The sequence below is a fragment of the Oncorhynchus kisutch genome, linkage group LG26 (assembly GCF_002021735.2).
Source record: "Oncorhynchus kisutch isolate 150728-3 linkage group LG26, Okis_V2, whole genome shotgun sequence".
NCBI lineage: Eukaryota > Metazoa > Chordata > Actinopteri > Salmoniformes > Salmonidae > Oncorhynchus > Oncorhynchus kisutch.
Window position 1 is genome coordinate 32,669,451 of NC_034199.2, and position 23,075 is coordinate 32,692,525.

A 23,075-nucleotide genomic window follows, 5' to 3' on the forward strand; every position below is an offset into this window, starting at 1 on the left:
CCAACTGGCCTCGCAACTATAGACCACTTGTATGGTGAGCGGTTTGCTGACAGAGTGCCCCAAGGTGGCGGTGGGGTTTTGGTATGGGCAGGCATAAGCTACGGACAATGAACACAATTGCATTTTATTGATGCCAATTTGAATGCACAGAAATAACTTGACAAGATCCTCAGGCCCATTGTGAGGCCCATTTGTTTTAAATCTGTAAGCAACAGATGCGTATCGGTATTCCCAGTCATGTGAAATCCATCAATTAGGGCCTAATGAATATAATTTAATTAACTGATTTCCTCATATGAACTGTAACTCAGAAATTGAAGCATGTTGTGTTTATATTTTTGTTCAGTATAAATACCTTTTATGCTCACTTTGAGTACAACACAGTCTTGTGTGAAAGCACCTGTTGTTCCGGAGGACTGTGATCTCACCCTCCATGGCCATTGTGATGCCATTCAGAGTGTCTTGAAGTCAATAAAACCGGCTATAATAGCTGAGGTTCATAGCTAGCTAGCTAATATTGACATGTAACAGTCATATGTGTTTAACAGTACATTTCTTCAATTTCTTGGGGATGAATGATTAATTGGTGGAAGCAATTAAAACCACTGTTCTGAACTAATATTTACACCAAACGTTTTAGGGTCCATACACAGATCGGCTACATAGATAGCTACACATCCATAGGCATACAGGTATTTTTAATCCTCCACTACACAATAAGCAAGAAAAGAGCTAGCTACCTTACTTGAGCTTCTTGCATGGCGAATATCAGCAAGGCAAGCTTACACAATTGTACATTACATTTTGCAGTAAATACTTTAGCTAGCTATATTTTTTACATCCACTGTTTCACAAGACGACAATCCACATATCTTTAAGATACTTTATAATTTCTCTCCTTCATGAGGAGGGAGGATAATGGAAGTTCATAGAAGAAACAAGGGTAGCAGACTATCAGTAACATTTCAACTAACTATCTACTAACACCCTAACTCGAGGTCTAACCCTAACCCGTATCCTAACCCAAACTTAACCATAACCCTTATTCCAAACCTAACGCTAACCGTAACCTTAGCAAGCAGTTTCTTATCAACAGTTTGTTGATAGTATGGCCATCTGTAGCATCTACAGATGGCCATACTATCCAAATAAAGTGTGACCGTAAGAAGTAATGGTAGACCTACCAATTAGTTATATTGGTTTTACTGATATCAATTTTGTTTTTGAATTATTAAGTGATTCAAATTGGTAACTTACATTCATGTGCATTGTTAGCTATTTAACATTAGCCTTCTACAACAATGTATGAATTAATGGTTGGATTAGAATCTGCATTATAATCATTGGTCAGTATGGAGAATTAAGTATAACCAAATCCCTATCTCCATCTATGGTTAATTTAGGAAACAGCCAAACAGCATCTTAACTGGTTGCATCACCGATTTGTATGACAAATGCACCACCCTCGACTGCAAATCGTTACAAAGGGTGGTTTGGACAGCCCAGTACATCACTGGCGCCAAGCTCCCTGCCATCCAGGACCTCTATATCAATAGGTATCAGAGGAAGGGCTGGAAAAATTGCTAAAAACTCCAGCCACCCAAATCATAGATTGGTACCGGAGCCATAAATTGTACCGTAGCATCGACTCTCAGACCAACAGGCTCCGAGACAGCTTCTACCCCCAAGCCATAAGACTGCTACAGTAAATAGTTAATTAATGGTTAGCCGGACTTCTGCACTGACCCTATTTTTCACTGACTCTATGCACACTCACAAGAGTACAAGAGTTCAAAAAGTATTCAAGCCCCTTGACTTTTTCCACATGTTGTTGTGTTACATCCTGAATTTAATATCGATTAAATTGAGATTTTTTGTCACTGGCCTACAAACAATACCATGTAATGTCAAAATAGAATTATGTTTTAGGATTTTTTTTTTTACAAATTCATCTTAAATGTCTTGGGTCAATAAGTATTCAACTCATTTCTTATGGCAATCCTAAATAGGTTTAGGAGTAGAAATCTGCTTAACAAGTCACATAATAAGTTCCATGAACTCACTTTGTGTGCAATAGTAGTGTTTAACTAGATTTTTTAATGACTACCTCTGTACCCCACACATACAATTATCTGTATGGTCCCTCAGTCGAGCAGTGAATTTCTAACGCAGATTCAACCACAAAGACCAGGTAGGGTTTCCAATGCCTATGCTAAGGGCACCTATTGGTATTCTGTATTTTATTAGGAGCAGCAGCTATTCTTCCTGGGGTCAACACAAAACATGAAACATGACATAATACAGAACCTTAATAAACAACAGCTCAAGGACCGAACTACATATTTATTTTATATACACTACAGTTTAAACGTTTGGGGTCACTTAGAAATGTCCTTGTTTTTTGAAAGAAAAGCAATTTTTTGGTGTATTAAAATAACATCAAATTGATCAGAAATACAGTGTAGACATTGTTCATGTTGTAAATGACTATTGTAGCTGGAAACTGCTGATTTGTTTAAGGAATAGCTACACAGGCGTACAGAGGCCCATTATCAGCAACCATCACTCCTGTGTTCCAATGGCACGTTGTGTTAGCTACTCCAGGTTTATCATTTTAAAAGGCTAATTGATCATTAAAAAACCCTTTTGCAATTATATTAACACAGCTGAAAACTGTTGTTCTGATTAAAAAAGCAATAAAACTGGCCTTCTTTAGACTAGTTGAGTATCTGGAGCATCAGCATTTGTGGGTCCGATTACAAGGCTTGAGTTTGTTCTGGATTTGGCATCCCCTGGTGGCATGTCTGGTGGGATAAGTGTGTGTGTGTCAGAGCTGTGTTGACTTTGCAAACAATTTGGGATTTCAACACATTAAGTTGAGTATCTGGAGCATCAGCATTTGTGGGTCCGATTACAAGGCTTGAGTTTGTTCTGGATTCTTATAAAAATCAGTGATGCAGGCCTCCTGGGTGGTGCAGTGATCTAGGACACTGCATCACAGTGCTAGCTGTGCCACCAGAGACTCTGGGTTCGCGCCCAGGCTCTGACGCAGCCAACTGCGACCGGGAGTTCCATGGGGCGACGCACAATTGGCCTACCGTCGTCCGGGTTGGGGAGGGTTTGGCCGGTAGGGATATCCCCCTGTGGCGGGCTGGGCGCAGTGCACAGTGTTTCCTTCGACACATTGGTGCGGCTGGCTTCCGGGTTGGATGTGCGCTGTGTTAAGAAGCAGTGCGGCTTGTTTGGGTTATATTTCGGAGGAGGCATGGCTTTTGACCTGTGTCTCTCCCGAGCCCGTACAGGAGTTGTAGCAATGAGACAAGATAGTAACTACTAACAATTGGATACCACGAAAAGGGGGTAAAATTATTATTATAAAAAAAAAATCTGTGATGGAGCTGGCCAAAAACAATGAAAAGCATGTCTTGCTCTTCATTGTAATCAGAGGGCTCATATAAACATGCCAGTCTCTCAGTCTCTTATGCAAGAGAGACTGGCATGTTTATATGAGCCCTCTGATTACAATGAAGAGCAAGACATGCTTTTCATTGTTTTTGGCCAGCTGCAGCTAGGTCTTCACTTGCTGCACTCGACCACACGACTGGACAATAATCAAGATAAGGCAAAGCTAGAGCCTGCCGGACTTGCTTTTTGGAGTGTGGTAGATGGGTAAACATTCAAAAAGCAGACATTGTATATCCCTTTGAGCATGGTGAAGTTATTAATTACACTTTGGATGGTGTATCAGTATACCCAGTCACTACAAAAATACAGGTGTCCTTCCTAACTCAGTTTCTGGAGAGGAAGGAAACCGCTCAGGGATTTCACCATGAGTCCAATGATGACTTTAAAACAGTTACAGAGTTTAATGGCTGTGGATCAACAACATTCTAGTTACTCCACAATACTAATCTAATTGACAGAGTGAAAAGAAGGAAGCCTGTACAGAATACAAATATTCCAAAACATACATCCTGTTTGCAACAAGGCACTAAAATAATACTGCAAAAAATGTGGTAAAGCAGTTAATGTTTTGCCCTCAATAAAAAGTGTTATGTTTGGGGAAAATCCAATACAACACATTACTGAGTACGACTCTCCATATTTTCAAGTATAGTGGTGGTTGCATCATGTTATGGGTATGCTTGTAATCGTTAAGGACTGGTGATTTTTTCAGTATAAAAATAAATGGAATGGAGCTACACAGGCAAAATCCTAGAGGAAAACCTGGTTCAATCTGTTTTCCAGCAGACACTGGGAGATGAATTCACCTTTCAGCTGGACAATAACCTAAAACATAAGGCCAAATCTACAGTGAATGTTCCTAATTGGCTGATTTACAGTTTTGACTTAAATGCGATTGGAAATCTATGGCAAGACAAGAACATATTTGTCTAGCAATGATCAACCAACAATTTGACAGAGCTTGAAGAATTTTGAAAATAAAAATTGGAATATATTGTAAAATCCAGATGTGCAAAGCTCTTAGAGAATTACCCAGAAAGACTTACAGCTGTAATCGCTGCCAAAGGTGATTCTAACATATATTGACTCAGGGAAGTGAAAACGTATGTAAATTACATTTTTCTGTATGACATTTTTAATGCAACCAAAAACATGTTTTCTCTTTGTCATTATGGGGTATTTTGTGTAGATGGATGACAAGATAATCTATTTAATCAATTCTGAATTAAGGTTGTAACACAATAAAATGTGGAATAAGTCAAGGGGTATGAATATTTTCTAAAGGCACTGTTTACAAACTATATACAAACTCACACGCGGTACGCTGACACTCACACAAAACCAACACACGTTCACATGTACACACACAACACACACGCATACCAACACCACACTAACACACATACACACACACTTTTACACTCATCATATGCAGCTACTACTCTGTTATCTATTTTATTCTTATTCTTCTCTATCCTGATGCCTAGTCACTTTACTCCACATTATACCCCTGCACATTGATTTGGTACTCCCTGTACATAGCTCCATTCTTGTGTATTTGATTCCTCTTGTGTTACTATTGTTCTTTTTACTATATATTTTTTAAACTCTGCATCGTTGGGAAGCATTCCATGGTAAAGCCTACACCCGTTGTATTCGGCACATGTGACTAGGGCTGTTGCGGTGACCGTATTGCCGACACACCGGCGGTCACGAGTCATGAAAGGCAGTAAGATTCCACTTGACCATTTAGCCACGGTAATTAGGCTTCTCCAAGCTCTGATGCTGCTCAATGTCTTTAGTAGCCTAACAAACTTGCTAACTGCCTGGTACTCAGCACTCTATTGTCCCTCTAATCACTATGACATAAATGCAAATGTAATCAAAAATCACATCAAACACTTCATGAGAGTCCATGAGCTAATGTTACGCAACATTTCTATGGGCTATGCAATTGTGTGAGAAAACAGAGTAATGGCCTCTATTAAAAAGAGGAGGATCCTATCAGCCTACTATAGGCTAGGCCTGGCCTGCTATATTTATTTCTCAACTTTCCTAATATTAAGCACATTGCTTATATTTACAACAGGAGCATAGCTTACATGGATTGCATGAAAATGAACCACTGGAAAAGGGTCCTTCATTCGCTTTTTGCCTATTATGTGCATGGATTCTTCCCTGCTGCCCCTGTATCAATACAGGTGCATGAATATGGTCCATTCTAAATAAATAAAAATTCACACATATATACTATTTAGATTAAATCAAGAATAGTCTGATGGGTGACAATTTTAGCCTATCACTTGTGAATGATATATTATCACTTGTGAATGATGCCCAGCAACTTTTTCTAGTCATTGTCACACACCTCATGTAGCCTAGCCCATAGGCCTATATGTTTTGATAAGTTTTGTATCATAACTAAGTGGCCAAATAATTTCTTAAAATGAAGCACATGGTGTACACAACTGGCGTACATAAGCAGCGTGTGAGTTTCAACTTTGAGGAAGATCATTTTCACTATAAAAAGCCTCCTTTATAATAAAAGCATTACATGCATAATTGTATTTGTGGTATATTTTGATAATGGTGTTTTCCGCTAATGGAACGTTCGCGCTTATAATCTACTGCCGTGTGCACACTGCTGCCCTTATAATCTACTGCCGTGTGCACACTGCTGCCCTTATAATCTACTGCCGTGTGCACACTGATGCCCTTATAATCTACTGCCGTGTGCACACTGCTGCGCTTATAATCTACTGCCGTGTGCACACTGCTGCGCTTATAATCTACTGCCGTGTGCACACTGCTGCGCTTATAATCTACTGCCGTGTGCACACTGCTGCCCTTATAATCTACTGCCGTGTGCACACTGCTGCCCTTATAATCTACTGCCGTGTGCACACTGCTGCCCTTATAATCTACTGCCGTGTGCACACTGCTGCCCTTATAATCTACTGCCGTGTGCACACTGCTGCCCTTATAATCTACTGCCGTGTGCACACTGCTGCGCTTATAATCTACTGCCGTGTGCACACTGCTGCGCTTATAATCTACTGCCGTGTGCACACTGCTGCCCTTATAATCTACTGCCGTGTGCACACTGCTGCGCTTATAATCTACTGCCGTGTGCACACTGCTGCGCTTATAATCTACTGCCGTGTGCACACTGCTGCCCTTATAATCTACTGCCGTGTGCACACTGCTGCCCTTATAATCTACTGCCGTGTGCACACTGCTGCCCTTATAATCTACTGCCGTGTGCACACTGCTGCGCTTATAATCTACTGCCGTGTGCACACTGCTGCGCTTATAATCTACTGCCGTGTGCACACTGCTGCCCTTATAATCTACTGCCGTGTGCACACTGCTGCGCTTATAATCTACTGCCGTGTGCACACTGCTGCCCTTATAATCTACTGCCGTGTGCACACTGCTGCCCTTATAATCTACTGCCGTGTGCACACTGCTGCCCTTATAATCTACTGCCGTGTGCACACTGCTGCCCTTATAATCTACTGCCGTGTGCACACTGCTGCCCTTATAATCTACTGCCGTGTGCACACTGCTGCCCTTATAATCTACTGCCGTGTGCACACTGCTGCCCAAACAAGATTTGCTTAGAATTCTGTGGCATTATTTTAAATTATTTAGAGTATGAAGAATACAATTGAACAAAGCTAATATTTTCTCAAGTATTTGAGGGAGTGCGCACATGCAGCTATTCTGTGTTGAGCAGTTAAGAAATAGGTATTCCTATATGCTTCATTTAGTGTTATTAATGTAGCCCAGTGTTTGTAGAAATACTAAAGTTACATTAATAATTCTAAATTAAGCATACAGGAATACCTAAACAGAGAAAATCCTACTAGTTTAAAATGAAATATCTTATGTAAACAAACACACCAGCCAAACTTTTAATCAGGTTTTGGAGTCATCTAAGGCAACGTGCTTTAGATTCATCCTAAGGAGTCTGACAGTGCAAACAAGTAGCTTTCTGCAGTTCAAAGGCAAAGAAAGATCAATTTGTCTTTTCTTCTTCAGAGAGAGAGATCCCTATCCTCCTCCGCCACATTGTAAATTCATGAGCCCTGAGATTTCCTGGAAAAAAAAATACAGGTTCACTTTATCCTCGGCCCCCCTGCGGGCTTCTTTTTACATGGTCTGACAGGTGGCTGCTGGGAGAAGCGGTCCTGACAGGTGGCTGCTGGGAGAAGTGGTCCTGACAGGTGGCTGCTGGGAGAAGCGGTCCTGACAGTTGGCTGCTGGGAGAAGCGGTCCTGACAGGTGGCTGCTGGGAGAAGCGGTCCTGACAGGTGGCTGCTGGGAGAAGCGGTCCTGACAGGTGGCTGCTGGGAGAAGCGGTCCTGACAGGTGGCTGCTGGGAGAAGCGGTCCTGACAGGTGGCTGCTGGGAGAAGCGGTGCTGACAGGTGGCTGCTGGGAGAAGCGGTCCTGACAGGTGGCTGCTGGGAGAAGCGGTCCTGGGGGGATAAGCAGTGTGTGTATATTTTTGTTAGTGCATGTGTGGGTGTTCATTATGTGAATTATGGATGAGGTTAAGGCAGTGGTAGATAGAAACTTCAAGTTAGGGAAGGAGGAGGATGTCTACTTCCACTGTCCCCTCATGGAGTCTTGTTAGAAACTGTAATATTGAGCAAAAGTTGTTCCTTTTCTCAGAAACTGTAGCAACCGCACTACAAACCACCATCACCACCATTTCAAATGTTTTTATTTTTAATTGAACCTTTATTTAACTTGATAAGTCCATTAAGAACAAATTATTATTCACAATGACAGCCTACCAGAAGGCGAAAGGCCTCCTTCGGGGACGGGGGCTGGGATAAAAAATCACAGCACTAAACATGGTACGAATATTATTAGGCACAGACAACAGCACAAAGGGCAAGGGGGTAGAGACAACAATACATCACGCAAAGTAGCCACAACTGTCAGTAAGAGTGTCCATGATTGAGTCTTTGAATGAAGAAACTGAGATAAAACTGTCCAGTTTGAGTGTTTGTTGCAGCTCGTTCCAGTCGCTAGCTGCAGCGAACTGAAAAGATGAGTGACCCAGGGATGTGTGTGCTTTAGGGACCTTTAACAGAATGAGGATGAGGGCTGCAGTAGAGATCTCAGATAGGGGGGATTGAGGCCAGTACCACCACCAACACTACTCCCCCTGGGATGCGGCACTACTGGCAATAGCATGTAGCTAACGTTAAAGGACTCAGTGGAGATGTGGCCAGTACAACAAGGGCAAGCCCTGTAAAAGCACTCCCTTATGATCTTTTAACCTTGTTTATATTCATAACTGCAGTAAACAGTTACTGCAGTAACTGTTGTGTTAGAGCACTAACACAACAGTACCTACATTACCGTTACCTTTTATATCACATAAAAACAGCCAAACATGAGATGTTACGCTAGTTGTCCCCATTGTATTAACTATAGCATCTTCTACTATACTGTAGGACGTGTTGGCAGCTGTTCACATGAAAGCCTGAATGACACATTTTCATTACATTTAATATAGGTCCTGGGGCCCCACCTGGGTGCACATTTCGTTTTTTGCCCTAGTACTACACAGCTGATTTAAATAACCAACTCATCATCGAGCTTTGATTATTGGAATCTGCTGTGTAGTGCTAGTGCAAAAACCAAAATGTGCACCCGGGGGGGATTTAAACCCTGACAATGGGAAACCCTGGGTTAAGCCGTGTGTATGATCTCTCAGGATGAAAGCGAGGGCAAGTGTGTGAGGGAAACACATGTCGCCTGGCATGTAAAGACCTGGCAAACAGAGTGTGAGTGTGTCCCTCAGAGTAGCGTATGTAAGATCACTGCAGTAGAGAGGAGGGTGAGACAGCAGTTAACAGGGTGATGCTGGGTGTATGCTAACAACCATCTGCCTTATTCCTACGGCAAGATACACTGCTAAAGGGATGAGTCAACACACACACACACGTTTGTTTTACTATCCTAACAATACATTCCCATTCAAAATCCTATTTTCCCAAACCTAACCTTAACTTCTAACCCCAATTCTAACCCTATCTCTAAACCTAACCCTAATTCTAACCCTATCTCTAATTCTAACCCGATCTCTTAACTTAACCCTACTTCTAACCCTAATTCTAACCCTATCTCTAAACCTAACCCATAAGCCTAAAATAGCAATTTCCCTTGTGAGGTCCGGTGAAATGTCCCCACTTATCCAACTTTTACTTGTTTGGCTATCCTTGTGAGGACTTCTGGTCCCCACAAGGATAGTAAAACCAAAAACACACACAAAACAACCGAGCCACACCCCGAGTGGTTTGAGTAGAGAGACTCATTTCGATGCTGCACACTCTGAAACTCACATAATGACATCCTGAACAGAGCCGTGGCAGAACCAGAGAGAGAGAGAGAGTGAAATAGAGAAAGCTCTGTGAGCGCAGGCTATTGCTGGGGTCTTTAGCAGACAAAAGGAGTTGGCAAGACAGCAGAAATAGGGACCAGGCTGAGTTGAGTCTAGTACATTACCAAGAACCCACAGCGCCTGGAGTGGGTTATTGTGTAATGTACTGTGTGTAGCTAGCTGTGTACTTATTCTGTATGTTTGATCAGTGAACATATTGTCTGTCTGAGAGTCTGTTCATGACTGTATGACTCAGTGCTTATGCGTGTTGCTGGTGTTCTGTGTTAACTTCATTCCCACTTTGTCCTGCTGTAAGCTCCGGGACTTTACGGCTCGGCTCTCTCTCATCCAGAACCATTTTGATGGTCTTTGTGACGGGATCGGACCCCGGTCCATCCTCTCTCTGTTTGTTTGTGTGTGTGTGTCCATGTGAAGTGGGAGAGGGTGGGACTGAGGATGGGCCAGTCTCCCGTGCTGACTATGATCCTGGCGTAGGATAGGATGGCTGTCTCTCAGAGGGGATGGGATTGGTATTGATGAACTCAAATCAAATCAAATTTTATTTGTCACATACACATGGTTAGCAGATGTTAATGCGAGTGTAGCGAAATGCTTGTGCTTCTAGTTCTGACAATGCAGTAATAACCAACAGGTAATCTAACCTAACAATTCCACAACTACTACCTTATACACACAAGTGTAAAGGGATGAAGAATATGTACATAAAGATATATGAATGAGTGAGGGTACAGAACGGCATCGGCAAGATGCAGTAGATGATATAGAGTACAGTATATACATATGAGATGAGTAATGTAGGGTATGTAAACATTATATTAAGTGGCATTGTTTAAAGTGGCTAGTGATACATTTTTTCCATCAATTTCCATTATTAAAGTGGCTGATGTTGAGTCAATGTTGGCAGCAGCCACTCAATGTTAGTGGTGGCTGTATAACAGTCTGATGGCCTTGAGATAGAAGCTGTTTTTCAGTCTCTCGGTCCCTGCTTTGATGCACCTGTACTGACCTCGCCTTCTGGATGATAGCGGGGTGAACAGGCAGTGGCTCCGGTGGTTGTTGTCCTTGATGATCTTTATGGCCTTCCTGTGACATCGGGTGGTGTAGGTGTCCTGGAGGGCAGGTAGTTTGCCCCCGGCGATGCGTTGTGCAGACCTCACTACACTCTGGAGAGCCTTATGGTTGTGGGCGGAGCGCTGCTGTGCCTTCTTCACAACGCTGTCTGTGTGGGTGGACCAATTCAGTTTGTCCGTGATGTCTACGCCGAGGAACTTAAAACTTACTACCCTCTCCACTACTATCCCGTCAATGTGGATAGGGGGGTGCTCCCTCTGCTGTTTCCTGAAGTCCACAATAATCTCCTTTGTTTTGTTGACGTTGAGTGTGAGGTTATTTTCCTGACACCACACTCCGAGGGCCCTCACCTCCTCCCTGTCGGCTGTCTCGTCGTTGTTGGTAATCAAGCCTAGGCAGGCAGTGGTCATTAATCCAGAGAGGGTGTAAAGGGTCCAGAATGGCAGGCAGTCTCAGGGTCAGAGAAGGCAGGTTTTTTTTCTTCAGGGTTTTTCTTCACAAAACGAACTGGCAGCAGACAAACAGAGAACACAGGTATAAATACACAGGGGATAATGGGGAAGATGGGCAACACCTAGAGGTGGGTGGAGACAAGCACAAAGACAGGTGAAACAGATCAGGGTGTGACAGGGTGTGGCTGAAGAAACACTATAATTCATGCTCATGATCAACTGGGCCGGCTGAAGAAACACTGTGATTCATGCTCATGATCAACTGGGCCGGCTGAAGAAACACTGTGATTCATGCTCATGATCAACTGGGCCGGCTGAAGAAACACTGTGATTCATGCTCATGATCAACTGGGCCGGCTGAAAAAACACTGTGATTCATGCTCATGATCAACTGGGCCGGCTGAAGAAACACTGTGATTCATGCTCATGATCAACTGGGCCGGCTGAAGAAACACTGTGATTCATGATCAACTGGGCCGGCTGAAGAAACACTGTGATTCATGCTCATGATCAACTGGGCCGGCTGAAGAAACACTATAATTTATGCTCATGATCAACTGGGCCGGCTGAAGAAACACTATAATTCATGCTCATGATCAACTGGGCCGGCTGAAGAAACACTATAATTCATGCTCATGATCAACTGGGCCGGCTGAAGAAACAGTAACTGTAATTCATGCTCATGATCTAATCTACTGTTTGTTTCTTTCTAACTTCTGGGAGGGAAATAAATATTTTGCCAATATATGAAATAAACAAAAACAAGGTTTCTGGACTGCACTCAATAAGGGAGAATCTTTTGGATTAGAACCTTGTTCGTTCTCTTTCTCTCTCTTTTTTTTCTCTCTCTCTCCCTTTCATTCCCCCTATCTCCTCCTCTCTTTCTCTCTGTTTGTAAATGTGCACACTTCACTGTTGATACAGTGCTTGAGTGTGTGTGTGTCTGTGTACCGTTGTATATTAGTCCCAGTCTTAAGTAAACTTATTCACCCTTTCTCCTTTCCAGGTGTGAATAGGTTGTCCCTTGGTATCGTCTTTCCTTGGTCATCTCTGTCCTGTCCCGTACCGTACTTCTGAAGATAAGAGGCCTCTGTCTGCACCGACCTCAAATCACCACCTCGAGTCTCACACTGCCTTACCAGGTAGACCAATCTGTACGCTGCTGCTCAATGGTTTCCACAGTCTTTAATTGAGATGATCAGAGAGGAGAAAGAGGAAAAGACACACACCAACAAAGAAATAGAGAGAGACAGAGCGAGAGAGGGGCAGAGAGAGAGAGAGAGAGACATAGTGAGAGAGAGAGACATAGCGAGAGAGAGAGAGAGAGAGAGAGACATAGCGAGAGAGAAAGAGAGACATAGCGAGAGAGAAAGAGAGAGAGAGAGAGAGAGGGACAGAGAGAGAGAGAGAGACATAGCGAGAGAGAAAGAGAGAGAGAGAGAGAGAGAGAGACAGAGAGAGACATAGCGAGAGAGAGAGAGACATAGCGAGAGAGAAAGAGAGACATAGCGAGAGAGAAAGAGAGACATAGCGAGAGAGAAAGAGAGACATAGCGAGAGAGAAAGAGATACAGTGGGACAGAGAGGGACAGAGAGACAGTGGGACAGAGAGAGAGGGACAGAGAGAGAGGGACAGAGGAAGAGGGACAGGGACAGAGCGAGAGGGACAGGGACAGAGCGAGAGGGACAGAGGGAGAGGGACAGACATGGAGAGGGAGAGGGACAGACATGGAGAGGGACAGACAGAGAGAGGGTCAGACATGGAGAGGGTCAGACATGGAGAGGGTCAGACATGGAGAGGGACAGACATGGAGAGGGACAGACAGAGAGAGGGACAGAAATGGAGAGGGACAGACAGGGAGAGGGACAGACAGGGAGAGGGACAGACAGGGAGAGGGACAGACATGGAGAGGGTCAGACATGGAGAGGGTCAGACATGGAGAGGGACAGACAGAGAGAGGGACAGACATGGAGAGGGACAGACAGGGAGAGGGACAGACAGGGAGAGGGACAGACAGGGAGAGGGACAGACAGAGAGAGGGACAGACAGGGAGAGGGACAGACATGGAGAGGGTCAGACATGGAGAGGGTCAGACATGGAGAGGGACAGACATGGAGAGGGACAGACAGAGAGAGGGACAGACAGGGAGAGGGACAGACAGGGAGAGGGACAGACAGGGAGAGGGACAGATAGGGAGAGGGACAGACAGGGAGAGGGACAGACATGGAGAGGGACAGACATGGAGAGGGACAGACAGAGAGAGGGACAGACATGGAGAGGGACAGACATGGAGAGGGACAGACAGAGAGAGAGAGACAAATGGCTGTGTGTCTTTGGCTGCGTGTCTCTGGCTGTGTGTGGGTGGGTGTATGTGGGTGGGTGGATGTATGTGTGAGTGTCGTTTTTTTCTGTTGCCTTCCCAATGCTAGGAGCCACGTGTTTGCCGAGTGTAGGAGGGAAGAGAAGAAAAGAGCTGCTCTACCAGAGAAAATGAATGTGACGCACGACCATGAAACCTAAACAAAACAAAAAAACATTATGTACACTCTCTCCCTCTCTCTCTCTTTGTTATTCACAGGCTGGCATTTTCTGCTTAGCTCTGTGCTTGCTTGTGTTTGTTAGTCTTTGTGTGTGTTTGTGTGGGTACGTTTAAGTGAGTGTGTGTGTGCGCTCGTGCTTCTGTGCGTGTGAGTGTGTGTTTGTGTGTGCGTCTGTGTATATGTACAGTATGTGTGTATGTGCATGCATGGGCTGTACTCTGATGGCCAGCACAACCGTCTCTGATGGGTAGACATCCAGCTGTGATAATGTGTGCAGAAAGACTTTAGAGCAGTTCCCCTCAGTTCCCACGCACACAGAGCAGACTTTAGCAGGGTGACAGAGGGCAGACATTCTCCATCTCTACCCCCTTCAGTCATCACTTTGAAGGCCCTGCCTCTGTCTCGCTGAAAGACCAAACCAGCTACATACTACCCCAAGCTCTCCAAGAGTGTGTGTGTGTGTGTTTGTGTTGGTGTGTGTGTGTGTGTGTGAGAGGGAGAGAAAATGTGTGTGTCTCAACTTATTTGTATGTATTTGGCTATGCGATGCACTTGTAGTGCGTTACACAAAACCAAGCCAGTAATATTTGTTAGAACTATGCAAATGACCAACAGTTTAACACATGAAGTGATTTAGGTGTTTTAATGACACCGAGACAGAGGAACTTTAGTCTCTCTCTCTCTCTCTCTCTCTCTCTCTCTCTCTCTCTCTCTCTCTCTCTCTCTCTCTCTCTCTCTCTCTCTCTCTCTCTCTCTCTCTCTCTCTCTCTCTCTCTCTCTCTCTCTCTCTCTCTCTCTCTCTCTCTCTCTCTCTCTCTCTCTCTCTCTCTCTCTCTCTCTCTCTCTCTCTCTCTCTCTCTCTCTCTCTCTCTCTCTCTCTCTCTCTCAACAAAAGTGAAATAAACAATAAAAATGTACAGTAAACATTACACAAGTTCCAAAAGAATAAATACATTTCAAATGTCATATTATGTCAATAAATAAACATAAAAATAGGTGGTACTTAAAATGTTGTTTGTTCTTCACTGGTTGCTCTTTTCTTGTGGCAACAGGTCACAAATCTTGCTGCTGTGATTGCACACTGTTATTTCACCCAATTTGTTTGGATTTTATAATGTCCTATGTTTTTCCCCCAACACCATTTTCCATCAATTTGTATAGCAGACCCTCATGCCAAATTGAGTCGAAAACTTTTGTTGACATCAACAAAGCATGAGAAGACTTTACCTTTGTTTTGGTTTGTTTATTTGTCAATTAGGGTGTGCAGGGTGAATACGTGGTCTGTTGTATGATCATTTTGTAAAAAGCCAATTTGCCATTTGCTCTGTACATTGTTTTCGCTGAGGAAATGTACAAGTCTGCTGTTAAAGATAATGCCAGAGCTGAGGATGATGTAAAAAAGTTTAAGTATAGCCTTTTGGAATTTGTGGTCTGTATATTTTATAATTTCATGTAGGATACCATCAACCCCACAGGCCTTTTCGTGTTGGAGGGTTTGTATTTTGTCCTGTAGTTCATTCAATGTGATTGGAGAATCCAGTGGGTTTTGTTAGTCTTTAATAGTTGATTCTAAGATTTGTATTTGATCATGTATCTGTTTTTGCTGTTTGTTCTTTGTTATAGAGTCAACAAGATTGGAGAAGTGGTTTATCCATACATCTCTGTTTTGGATAGATAACTCTTCGTATTGTTGTTTGTTTAGAGTTTTCCAATTTTCCCAGAAGTGGTTAGATTCTTTGGATTCTTCAATTACATTGAGCTGATTTCTGACCTGCTGTTCCTTGTATTTCTGTATTGTTTCAGTGATTCACCATGGTGAAAGCTTACGCTCAGGTTTTCTGTGTCTCTGTGTTTTTGTCAGATAGGTTTCTAAGTTTCTTTGTTAGGTTATTGCATTCTTCATTAAACCATTTGTCATTGTTGTTCATTTGAGAGGTCAAATATACTGTTTAGGTTTTCTACTGCCAAGTTTACACGTTCACTATTACAGTGAAACATTTTGTTCAGGAAATTGTCTAGAAAGGATTGAATATGTTGTTGCCTAATAGTTTTTGGTAGATTTTCCTTCCATCTATAGCATTTCATAATATTATTCAGTTCCTTTGGCTTTGATGCCTCATGATTGAGCAAAGCTATGTTAAAGTAGAGTGTGATTCTGCTGTGATCTGATAGAGGTGTCAGTGGACTGACTGTGAACGCTCTAAGAGACTCTGGGTTTCGGTCAGTGATAAAGTAGTCTAAAGTACTACTGACAAGAGATGAGCTACAGGTGTACCTGCCCTAGGAGTCCCCTCGAAGCCTACCATTGACTATGTACATACCCAGTGTCCGACAGAGCTGCAGGAGTTGTGACCCTTTTTTGCTGGTTATGTTTTCGTAGTTGATTCTTGTCCAGTTCTGGCATTTCTGGCATTTAGGTCGCCACAAACGAGTACATGTCCCTGAGCCTGGAAATTGTTGATCTCCACCTCCCTCCAGGATGGAGAAGCTGTCATCGTTAAAGTATGGGGATTCTAGTGGAGGGATATAGGTAGCACACAGGAGGACATTTTTCTCTGTTGAGATAATTTCCTTATTAATTTCTAGACAGATTTGAGGTCAGTGTTAAAGTACTCTACAGTACTACTGCTAAAGGATGAGCTGTAGGTGTACCTACCATAGGAGTCTACTTGAAGCCTACCATTGACTATGTGCAGATCCAGCGAGTGACAGAGCTGCAGGAGTTGGGACCCGTTTTTGTTGGTTGTTTTGTCATAGTTGTGTCTACAATGTAAAAACTATTTAAACTGAGCCATGTTGGTTTCAAAAGCTGTCTCTTCCAAATTAAAATGCATCATTTATTTAATTTAATGAGCCATTCACAGTTTCACTGTAACATCCGACTGTACTTAGACTTGCCTGGCGTAATCTTTGAGACAAGCATATGCACTGGCAGGTTCAACCAGCCTAATCTTCATGACTCATGTTCAAACTTAGACGTCAAACAGTATCAAGGTTCTGGTCTAATGCTTCTAAAAATGTTAGGCATAACCGTGTTCATAGAGCTCTCAACCAGCCTTACACCTCACAGATTAGGGTGTTTTTTCTGTTTGTGTAACCTCAAATGTTGATTCCCTGTTCTGTCTCCTTGTGTGCTGAGGGTGTCATGTTCTTGTCCTGTTCTGACATTTAGGTCACCACAGACTAGTACATGTTCCTGAGCCTGGAAATGGTTGATCTCCTCCTCTAGGATGGAGAAGCTGTCATCATTAAAGTATGAGGATTATATTGGGGCTATATAAATTGCACACTTACAGTACATATTACCTCAATTACCTCGACACCAGTGCCCCCGCACATTGACTCTATACCGGTACCCCCTGCTGCTCTTTCCTTTTTTTTGGCATTTTCTTAAAACTGCATCGTTGCTTAATGGCTTGGTAAGTGAGAATTTCACTGTAAGGTCTACACCCTGTATTCGGTGCATGTGACAAATACAATTTGATTTAACACACACACACACACACACACACACACACACACACACACACACACACACACACACACACACACACACACACACACACACACACACACACACACAGGCACTCTCTCTCACACACACACACACACACACACACACACACACACACACACACACACACACACACACACACACACACACACACACACACACACACACACACACACACACACACACACACACACACACACACACACACACACACACACACACACACACACAGGGACACAAGCACTCTCTCTCTCTCTCTCACACACACACACACACACATGAATGTCAATATGCCTTGTCTACTGTTCTCTCGGCTAGTTCTTATTGTTTTATTTCACTGTAGAGCCCTCAGTCCCGCACAACATGCCATGGATAGCTCTTTTGTCCCACCCCACACACATGCAGAGACCTCACCTGGCTTAACTGGTGCCTCCAGAGACGAAACGTCTCTCATTGTCACTCAACGCCTAGGTTTACCTCCACTGTACGCACATCCTACCATACCCTTGTCGGTACATTATGCCCTGACTCTATTCTACCATGCCCAGAAATTTGCTCCTTTTATTCGCTGTTCCCAACGCACTAGACAACCAGTTATTATAGCCTTTAGCCGTACCCTTATCCTACTCCTCCTCTGTTCCTCTAGTGATGTAGGCTCTGTAGCCCCCAGTTCCACTCCTATTCCCCAGGCGATATCATTTGTTGACTTCTATAACCGTAAAAGCCTTGGTTTCATGCATGTTAACATCAGAAGCCTCCTCCCGAAGTTTGTTTTATTCACTGCTTTAGCATACTCCACCAACCCTGATGTCCTACCCGTATCTCAATCCTGGCTTTGGAAGGACATCAAAAATTCAGAAATTTCCATCCCCAACTACAACATTTTCAGCCAAGATAGAACTGCCAAAGGTGGCGGAGTTGCAATCTACTGCAGAGAGAGCCTGCAAAGTTCTGTCATACTATCCAGGTCTGTGCCCAAACAGTTCGAGCTTCTACTTTTAAAGATCCAAATGTCGAGAAACAGGTCTCTCACTGTTGCCGCTTGCTATAGACCCCACAGCCCCTACCTGTGCCCTGGACACCATATGTGATTAGATTGCCCCCCATTTATCTTCAGAGTTCGTAATGTTAGGTGACCTAAATTGGCATATGCTTAACACCCCGGTCATCCTACAATCTAAGCTAGATTTCCTCAATCTTATCAAGGAACCTACCAGGTACAACCCTAAATCCATAAACATGGGCACCATCATAGATAGCATCCTGACCAACCTGCCCTCTAAATACACCTCTGCTGTCTTCAAGTAAACTCAGCAAAAAAAGAAACGTTCTCTCACTGTCAACTACATTTTTTTCAGCAAACTTAACATGTGTAAATATTTGTATGAACATAACAAGATTCAACAACTGAGACATAAACTGAACAAGTTTCACAGACGTGGCTAACAGAAATTGAATAATGTGTCCCTGAAAAGGCGGGGTCAAAATCAAAAGTAACACTCAGTGTCTGGTGTGGCCACCAGCTGCATTAAGTACTGCAGTGCATCTCCTCCTCATGGACTGCACCAGACTTGCCAGTTCTTGCTGTGAGATTGTTACCCAACTCTTCCACCAAGGCACCTGCAAGTTCCTGGACATTTCTGAGGGGAATGGCCCTAGCCCTCACCCTCTGGACCAACAGGTCCCAGACATGCTCAATGGGATTGAGATCCGGGCTCTTCGCTGGCCATGGCAGAACACTGACATTTCTGTCTTGTAGGAAATCATGCACAGAACGAGCAGTATGGCTGGTGGCATTGTCATGCTGGAGGGTCATGTCATGATGAGCCTGCAGGAACGGTTATCACATGAGGGAGGAGGATGTCTTCCCTGTAACACACAGCGCTGAGATTGCCTGCATTGACAACCAGCTCAGTCCGATGATGCTGTGACACACCGCCCCAGACCATGACGGACCCTCCACCTCCAAATCGATCCCGCTCCAGAGTACAGGCCTCGGTGTAACGCTCATTCCTTCGACGATAAATGCGAATTCAACCATCACCCCAGGTGAGACAAAACCGCGACTCGTCAGTGAAGAGCACTTTTTGCCAGTCCTGTCTGGTCCAGCGACGGTGGGTTTGTGCCCATAGGCGACGTTGTTGCTGGTGATGTCTGGTAAGGACCTGCCTTACAACAGGCCTACAAGCCCTCAGTCCAGCCTCTCCCAGCCTATTGCGGACAGTCTGAGCACTGATGGAGAGTAAGTACGTAAGAGTAAGTAGAAAGACATCTTTAGTGTCATAAGTTTTTATAACTGTGACCTTAATTGCCTGCCATCTGTAAGCTGTTAGAGTCTTAACAACCGTTTCACCAGTGCATGTTCATTAATTGTTTATGGGTCATTGAACAAGCATGGGAAACAGTGTATAAACCCTTTACAATGAAGATCTGTGAAGTCAAATGATCTTTGAACGACAGGGTCCTGAAAAAGGGACGTTTCTTTTTTTTGCTGTGTTTACTAATACCACGGTGTCTGGTTAGTCTGTAACTCTCCTTCCAGACTCACATTAAGCATCTCCAATCCAAAATTAAATCTAGAATCGGCTTCTTATTTTTCAACAAACCCTCCTTCACTTATGCTGCTCACCATACCCTCGTAAAACTGACTATCCTACCGATCCTTGACTTTGGCCATGTAATTTACAAAATAGCCTCCAACACTCTACTCAGCAAATTGGATGCAGTTTATCACAGTGCCATCTGTTTTGTCACCAAAGCCCTATATACTACCCACCCTCGCTTAATTTTCGCCGCCAAACCCACTGGCTCCAGGTCATCTATAAGTCTTTCCTAGGTAAAGCCCCGCCTTATCTCAGCTCACTGGTCACCATAGCAACACCCACCAATAGCACACGCTCCAGCAGGTATATTTCACTGGTCATCCCCAAAGCCAACTCCTCCTTTGGCCGCCTTTCCTTCCAGTTCTCTGCTGCCAATGACTGGAACGAATTGCAAAAATCACTGAAGCTGGAGACTTATATCTCCCTCACTAACTTTAAGCATCAGCTGTCAGAGCAGCTTACCGATCATTGCACCTGTACACAGCCCATCTATAAATAGCCCACCTAGCTACCTCATCCCCATATTGTTATTTATTTTTGCTCTTTTGCACCGCAGTATCTCTACTTGCACATCATCATCTGCACATATATCACTCCAGTGTTAATGCTATATTGTAATTATTTCGACAATATGGCCTATTAATTGCCTGACCTCACCTCCTTACCTCCTTAATCTTACTACATTTACACACAATGTATATTGATTTTTTTCTATTGTGTTATTGACTGAACTTTTGTTTATCCCATGTGCAACTCTGTTGTTTTTGTCACACTGCTTTTCTTTATCTTGGCCAGGTCGCAGTTGTAAATGAGTGCTTGTTGTCAACTGGCCTACCTGGTTAAATAAAGATGAAACAATAAAAAATAAAACATAAAGACCAGCCTTTCAAAGCACTTCATGGCTACAGATTTGAGTGCCACGGGTCGGTAGTCATTTGGGCAGGTTACCTTAGTGTTCTTTGGCACGGACTATGGTGGTCTGCTTGAAACATGTTGGTATTACAGACTCGGTCAGGGAGAGGTTGAAAATGTCAGTGAAGACATCTCCAAGTTGGTCAGCGCATGCTCGGAGTTCACGTCCTGGTAATCCGTTTGGCCCTGTGGTCTTGTGAATGTTGACCTGTTTAAAGGTCTTACTCACATCGGCTACAGAGAGCTGATGCACTCATGCATGTTTCAGTGTTACTTGCCTCGAATCGAGCATAGAAGTTATTTAGCTTGTCTGGTAGTCACGTGTCACTGGCCAGCTTACAGCTCTGCTTCCCTTTGTAGTCCGTAATAGTTTGCCCTGCCACATCCGACAAGCATTGGCTTCTGTTTGGGTTATGTACGTACGCTCACTGTGGGGACGATGTCGTTGATGCACTTATTGATGAAGCCAGTGACTGATGTGGTGTACTCCTCAATGCCATCGGAAGAATCCCGGGAACATATTCCAGTCTGTGCTTGCAAAACAGTCCTGTAGCTTAGTATCTGCTTCATCTGAACACTTCATTATTGAGTGAGTCATTGGTACTTCCTGCTTTAGTGTATGCTTGTAAGCAGGAATCAGGAGAATAGTGTTAGGGTCAGATTTGCCAAATGGAGGGCGAGGGAGAACTTTGCACACGTCTCTGTGTGTGGAGTAAAGGTGGTCTAGATGAGCATGTTCCTGTTTGATTATGGCCATATACAGCTCGTTCAGTGCGGTCTTAGTGCCAGCGTCGGTTTGTGGAGGTAAATAGACAGCTACTAAAAATATAGATGAAAACTCTCTTGGTAAATAGTGTGGTCTACAGCTTATCATGTATGTATGTTATCCATGCCGTCATTCAGCCACAACTCTGTGAAACATAAGATATTACAGTTTTTAATGTTCCGTTGGTAGGAAAGCCTTGATCAGAGCTCATCCATTTTGTTATCCAATTATTGCACTTTGGCTAACAGGACTGATGGTAGAGAGGGATTACTCACTCGCCGTCGGATCCTTACAAGGCTCCCCGACCTATGTCCCCGATATCGCCGTCTCTTCTTCATGCGAATGACGGGAATATGGGTCTTGTCGAGTGTCTGAAGTAAATCCTTCGCGTCCGACTCGTTAAAGAAAAAATATTTGTCAAGTACGAGGTGAGTAATCGCTGTCCTGATATCCAGAAGTTATTTTCGGTCATAAGAGACGGTGGCAGAAACATTATGTACAAAATTAGTTACACATGACGCAAAAAAACACACACAATAGCACAATTTGGAGCCCGTAAATGGCAGCCATCTCTTCCGGCGCAATTAGTTCACTGAGGACGTATCTAAGTTATTAAAAAGTGTTAACCTTTGCAAGCATGCCGGCCCAGATGGCATCACTAGCCGTGGCTTCAAAGCATTTGCAGACTGGCTGTTGTAGCTGGCTGTTGTGTTCTCTGACATTTTCAATCTCTCCCTAGCTCAGGACTCTATACCCACCTGCTTCAAGATATTCACTGTCATCCCTGTGCCCAAGAAAGGAAAAGTAACTGAACTGAATGTCTGGACACCTTCATTATACTCCAAACCCTAAGAAGGCCTCTGTAAAACGGAGATACTCCATCCGTAGAAATCTGGCTACTGTCAACCCAAAATAAAGCCTTCTTTAAATCGAATCCCCCTACGTTCTGTAATACCAGACCTGCCACCCCTCTCCACACCACATTTTTTGGTCCATAAAGCAACCTTTGAATAAACTGAAACAGGAAAGCAGCAGCCCAACTAGCAAGATGTACAACACCTTGTCCGCCCTCTTTTGACAAATACAAAACGCTTTGTGGAACCCAATGATATTTATCCCTCAAAAAATCTACAATAATTGCCTGTATCTTGGCCGGAAGGCCAGACGGTGGCTCTAAACATGACAACTGATGCCACAGTGCAGAGGCAACCACATTATTAACAATAATAGTATGCCCCCTATATAACATACGAGTTAGAAGCCATCTCCTCATTTTCCCTTCTACCATTTGAACCACCCCTTTCCAATTTTTTCCCCATCCCCTAGGCA

General features: G+C 43.6%; 1 protein-coding gene across 34 annotated transcripts in view; it reads left to right on the forward strand.

Moving 5' to 3' along the window:
- Positions 1–23,075, forward strand: part of LOC109870734 (microtubule-associated protein 2) — a 178,610-nt gene that overhangs the window by 55,803 nt on the left and 99,732 nt on the right. For all 34 annotated transcript variants that reach the window (XM_031806184.1, XM_031806182.1, XM_031806186.1 and 31 more), the window contains exon 3: positions 12,418–12,553. The gene's annotated coding sequence lies outside the window, so the exon portion shown is untranslated. The remainder of the gene's footprint in view (positions 1–12,417; positions 12,554–23,075) is intronic.